This window comes from Oncorhynchus kisutch, linkage group LG30, assembly GCF_002021735.2.
Source record: "Oncorhynchus kisutch isolate 150728-3 linkage group LG30, Okis_V2, whole genome shotgun sequence".
NCBI classification, from domain to species: domain Eukaryota; kingdom Metazoa; phylum Chordata; class Actinopteri; order Salmoniformes; family Salmonidae; genus Oncorhynchus; species Oncorhynchus kisutch.
Genome location: NC_034203.2, coordinates 9,279,430 through 9,285,491, shown reverse-complemented (window position 1 = coordinate 9,285,491; position 6,062 = coordinate 9,279,430). Strand labels below are relative to the sequence as shown.

General features: G+C 43.1%; 1 pseudogene; it reads left to right on the top strand.

The window, feature by feature from the left end:
• Window positions 1-774: 774 nt before the first annotated feature.
• On the top strand, window positions 775-5,756 carry LOC109875402 (procollagen galactosyltransferase 2-like; annotated as a pseudogene).
• The last annotated feature ends 306 nt before the right edge of the window (window positions 5,757-6,062 follow it).

Here is a 6,062-nt window from a genome sequence, read left to right as displayed (position 1 = left end):
ATTAAGCATCTCCAATCCGAAATTAAAACTAGAATCGGCTTCCTATTTCGCAACAAAGCCTCCTTCACTCATGCTGCCAAACATACCCTCGTAAAACTGATTATCCTACCGATCCTTGACTTTGGCGATGTCATTTACAAAATAGCCTCCAACACTCTACTCAGCAAATTGGATGTAGTCTATCACAGTGCCATCCGTTTTGTCACCAAAGCCCCATATACTACCCACCACTGCGACCTGTATGCTCTCGTTGGCTGGCCCTTGCTACATATTCGTGACTGGAACAAATAGTAAAAATCACTGAAGCTGGAGACTATTATCTTCCTCTCTAACTTTAAGCATCAGCTATCAGAGCAGCTTACCAATCACTGTACCTGTACACAGCCCATCTGTAAATAGCTCACCCAACTACCTCATCCCTATACTGTTATTTTTTGTCATTGTTGCTCTTTTGCACCCCAGTATCTCTACATGCACATCATCATCTGCACATCTATCACTCCAGTGTTAATGCTAAATTGTAATTATTTCACCTCTATGGCATATTTTTTGCCTTACCTCCCTAATCTTACTACTTTGCACACACTGTAGATATACTTTTTCTATTGTGTTATTGACTGTACGTTTGTTTATCCCATGTGTAACTCTGTGTTGTTGTTGTTTTTGTCGCACTGCTTTGCTTTATCTTGGCTATGTCGCAATTGTAAGTGAGAACTTGTTCTCAACTGGCCTACCTGGTTCAATAGTGGGCATCAAGATTAAATAATACAATTCATGACAGCACAGTCATTCAGGACATTCAGGATATATATATATAGATCATATGTGAATGTTTTGGTGCCTAACTCTCGATTCATCCACGTGATGAAGCTAAATCAGGCTGCTCTCAAATCAGCCAGGGCTCTTTGGGCTCATTACATACTGGTGAGGTCACCCATAACTCAACCCAGTGGGATATCAACACTCAGTTGTCATGCACCTCTTAAATTTTGAGATTTGGGAAAAATATAGTGACATAGTGTTTAGGCTTCACTGTAAGAGTAACAACACATTTTCACAGCTGTAACTGGGCGAAAGTACCACAAATAGCCAAATGTGAATTCACCTCACTTCTTTTGAACCAGCCCAGAACAACAGAACGTTCTATATTTCCACTGAGATGAATTCTACATCACCCAGTTTGTGGACACTGACAACTTGCTGACCAATCTGTGGGTGCTGACGGAGATGATGGCAGAGAATTCAATGGTTGCGACGTCCATTCAGCGTCCTCTACTTCTGGTGTGGCATGACCCCCACAGGTACATCCTTCATTCATCTTAATTTATTTCACTCATTGGCACCATTTCTACACCTCCACCTTTTTTATTGGCCCACTGCTGGCCCCCTTCTCGGGAAGACAACTTTATGGTTTGTTGCCATCCGAATGTTAATTCAATCTGAAGCATTGCACTTGTCTGTCTGTCTTGTCTGGCTCTGTTAGTGTTATGATGAGTAAGGGTATTGTTAGAGGGCAGGAAAACAGATGGAGCCAATTTCATGATTTGCCTTCTGCCATCTTGCTTCACACCACCACTCCTTTGGCACTGTCCCTCAGTGTTATGTGACCGTATGGCTAGCTCTTCTGTCCTTTCCCAGTTTCATTTGAGTTTTGCTGGTTTGTTTGCCACTTCAGCGGGATTTGCATTCAGTTTTCTATCTATGACATCCATATTAAATTCAATTAGCGAGTGTGTTTTTTTAAATGTAGACGTCAACAATGTTTGTAACGCATGATAATTTATACAATTAATGCTAATTAAATGTGTTTCCTTTTTGATTCATTGTATTACATCATGTTCTTTCATGTGTGCTCAATGCCCACCATTGTATTTGAAGACTTGAAATATGCAAATGACCAGGGAGGATATTATTATTTTATTTTTTTCATTTCAAGGGCTACATAAAATGTCATAGTGGGACCTGATTTGGCCTTTGGGCCACTTCTTAATGCTCAATTTAGTCTACTGCGTCTCTGCTTGCCCTCTCAGGCTTACTACAAGTGCACCCCAGAGTACATCCCCATCAGAAACGGGAAGAACCAGGGCTGCTTCGGTGTTCCCATGGTGCACTCTACCTTCCTGGTGGTCTTGAGGTGGGGCGCCGCCCGGGCGCTGGCCTTGCACCCGCCACACCACGATTACACCTTTCCCCTGGATGGCATCATGGTCTTCGCCTTTTCTGCGCGGCGGGTAGGTCAGACATGGAGTCGTAATGAATTGTGTTTAAATGCACTGTTCATTACTGCATATTGAATGGGGATCAGATCTGGGCTTAAATAGCATTTCTTCCTGCTTTCTTTCTGGTGCAATACACACAACGGAATAGTCCCAAATGTGCAAACCCCACCTACAGTATCTGCCACTCCAGGCATACTCAATCAAACATGCAATACATGTAACGTGCATGTGTCTAATGTATTAGGTTATATTATGACCCTGTGATTCCGTGCAGATGTACATATGCAACAGAGAGCACTATGGGTATCTGCCACGGCCCCCTAAGTAACAGCAAGGTTAGGAGGAGGTGGAGAGATTTAGCCACACCATGACTGAGGCTCTGATTGAGACAAATCCTTTATTACATTTCTGCACAAATCTTGGAATGACATTAATGCAAGGTCTGCAAGGTCTGAGCATTCTGATTTAGTATAGGATATTCTCTCTCTCTCACTCTCACACACACCCCCCTCACTATCTTTAAATATATCCCTCCACGCTTGCCTTCTACATCCTTTCGTGCTTTCCCTACGCCTACAGACCAGTCCCTGTGAAGCTGTTACGACTCCCCTCACTTTAACAGCCTTGTCAGAATGCCCACTCCTCCGTTATAGCTCACTAGCTATCTCTTTCTCTCCTTCATCATGCTCCCTCTCTTGAGAAAATCCCCGAAATGGTCATTAATGAGAGACTGAGGAATTCCTATGGAAATCATAGATGGCCAATGTCTTAACACAGTGTGATCTGCTTTTATTTAATAATAAGAGTCTAATACATATATTTTTCTTCAGTCGATTGTCAAATCAAATTCAAATCAAATGTATTTCTCTAAAGCCATTTTTACATCAGCAGATGTCACGAAGTGCTTATACAGAAACCCAGCCTAAAACCCCAAACAGCAAGCAATGCAGATGTAGAAGCACGGTGGCAGGGAAATCTCTCTAGAAAGGCAGGAGCCTAGCAAGAAACCTAGAAAGGAACCAGGCTCTGAGGGGTGGCCAGTCCTCTTCTGGCTGTGCCGGGTAGTGATTATAAGAGTGCATGGCTATATTGTTCTTCATTATGTTTAAAAGTTCATACATGACCAGCAGGGTTGAATAATAACCACAGTGGTTGTAGAGGGTGCAACAGGTCAGTACCTCAGGAGTAAATGTCAGTTGACATTTCATAGCCAAGCATTCAAAGGTTGATCATGAAGCATTACAAATACATGCACCATACACCTAAACCTGGAAAAGATTGGATTTGATGAGGTTCTGAGAATGCCCTTACAGTACATCCACTGTATACTGTGTCTTTAGTCATCCACTATTATTCATTTCATACGAATCATGAGAAAGGGGATAAAGGATGGAACTGTCTATTCTCCCCACCTTCATTCTATATCTTTCGGATTCATCCGAAGCGGCACTTTGTGCGGCGGGATCGAATGCTGAGCACCTTCTCCGTTCTGGGCATCCATATTACACTGACAGTGGTGGTGGATGGCAAGTACGACACCACAACCAAAAAGCACATTACGTAACGCCTGCACCTGTTACTTCAGAAGGGAATAAAATTAATTGCCTGCTATCCATACTGAATCCTCACTCCACTATTGCTCCAATTAGTGAAGCATGGATTCATAAAGACCGTGAAACGTCGATTTATTATCTATATCGTAATCTTCCTTTGATCTTTTCTTCAAACGTTTGTGCTACATTTTGTCTGATAAAGAACAGGTGCCAATGCTGCACAGGTGCAAACCTGAAGTAAATCTAGACCTAAGCATCTGGGCTGGGTTTGAACATTTGGAATGATGTTTACTAATCTTTTATTTTCTTCTCTTTTGTTCAGAGCTCTGAACACCTCCCAGCTGCAGGCAATGGGCATAGACATGTTGCCTGAGTACAAAGACTCGTATTCGGGGGGGTGTGTCCTGACTCGGCTGCTTCCTCAGTCACTACAACATCTGGAAACAGTTGCAAATCTAGTCTATACATGCAAATCGATTCTATACACCTGCAAAGCATTGCATAAAAATCCTAATAAACATTGATAGCTGCTACTTTTATTGATTGTGTTAAGGATCTGTAACATTGCTCAAACTACATTACTACAACTAGTTTGTTACTTGATAAATGGAAAGATACAGGATACAATACATGACCAAAGGTATGTGGACACCTGCTCGCCAAACATCTCATTACAAAATTATGAGCATTAATATGGAGTTGGTCCCCCCTTTGCTGCTATAATAGCCTCCATTCTTTTGGGAATGCTTTCCACAAAATGTTGGAACATTGCTGCGGGAACTTGCTACCATTCAGCCACAAGTGCATTGGTGAGGTCGGGCACTGATGTTGGGCGATTAGGCTTGGCTCACAGTCGGCCTTCCAATTCATCCCAAAGGTGTCCGATGGGGTTGAGGTCAGGGCTCTGTGCAGGCCAGTCAAGTTCTTCCACACTAATCTCAACAAACCATTTCTGTATGGACCTCACTTTGTGCACAGGGGCATCGTCACACTGAAATAGGAAAGGGCCTTCCCCAAACTGTTGTCACAAAGTTGGAAGCACAGAATCGTCTAGAATGTAATTGTATGCTGTAGCATTAAGATTTTCCTTTACTGGAACTAAGGGGCCTAGCCCGAACTATGAAAAACAGCCCCAGACCATTATTCCTCCTTCACCAAACTTTACAGTTGGCATTATGCATTAGGGGAGGTAGTGTTCTCCTGCCATCTGACAAGTTCAGATTCGTGAAGCGTGATTAATCACTCCAGAGAACACGTTTCCACCAGCAGACGCTTGGCATTGTGCATGGTTATCTTAGGCTTGTGTGTGGCTGCTCAGCCATGGAAACCCATTTCATGAAGCTCCCAACAAACAGTTAATGTACTGACGTTGCTTCCAGAAGCAGTTTGAAATTCGGTAGTGTGTTGCAACCGAGGACAGACGATTTTTACACACCATGCACTTCAGCACTCAGTGGTCCCGTTCTGTGGTCTACCACTTCGTGGCTGAGCCGTTGTTGCTACATGACGCTTACACTTCACAATAACAGCACTTACAGTTGACTGGGGCAGCTCGAGCAGGGCAGAAATTTGATGAACTGACTTGTTGGAAAGGTGGGATCCTATGACGGTGCAACGTTGAAAGTCACTTAGCTCTTCAGTAAGGCCATTCTACTGTCAATGTTTGCCTATGGAGACTGCATAACTGTGTGCTTGATTTTATACACCTGTCAGCAACGGGTGTGGCTGAAATAGCCGAATCCACTCATTTGAAGGGGTGTCCACATACGTTTGTATATATAGTGTAGAAGGCGATGCAAATTGTTTTAATGTATAAAGCATTTGGAGATTCGAAAACTGGGTCAGTGGCCATCCTGTGGTGAATGACACCCTCTAGATGTTGAAACAGGGACTGCAGCATATGCTGGTGCTGGAGTACGATGTTCGGACCGAGCAGCGGTTTCGCAGCAGACTGGTGACCATCATGGAGACCAAGAGGGACTGAATTGGGATCTGATGTGAGGGCTGATTGGCTGCACACACACACGCGAACACACCCAGATAGACAGACAGCGCAGCTCAATAGTCTAAAATGGCTTATTTTTCTAGGAATACTTAATAAAACAAATGGAACTAGGTTGAAGCATCTCCCTTTCTCCCTCAGCTACAGTGCATTCGGAAAGTATTCTGACCCCTTCCCTTTTTCCACATTTTGTAACGTTACAGCCTTATTCTAAAATGTATTAAATTATAATTGTTTTCTCATCAATCTACACACAATACCCCATGATGACAAAGCAAAAAACGTTTT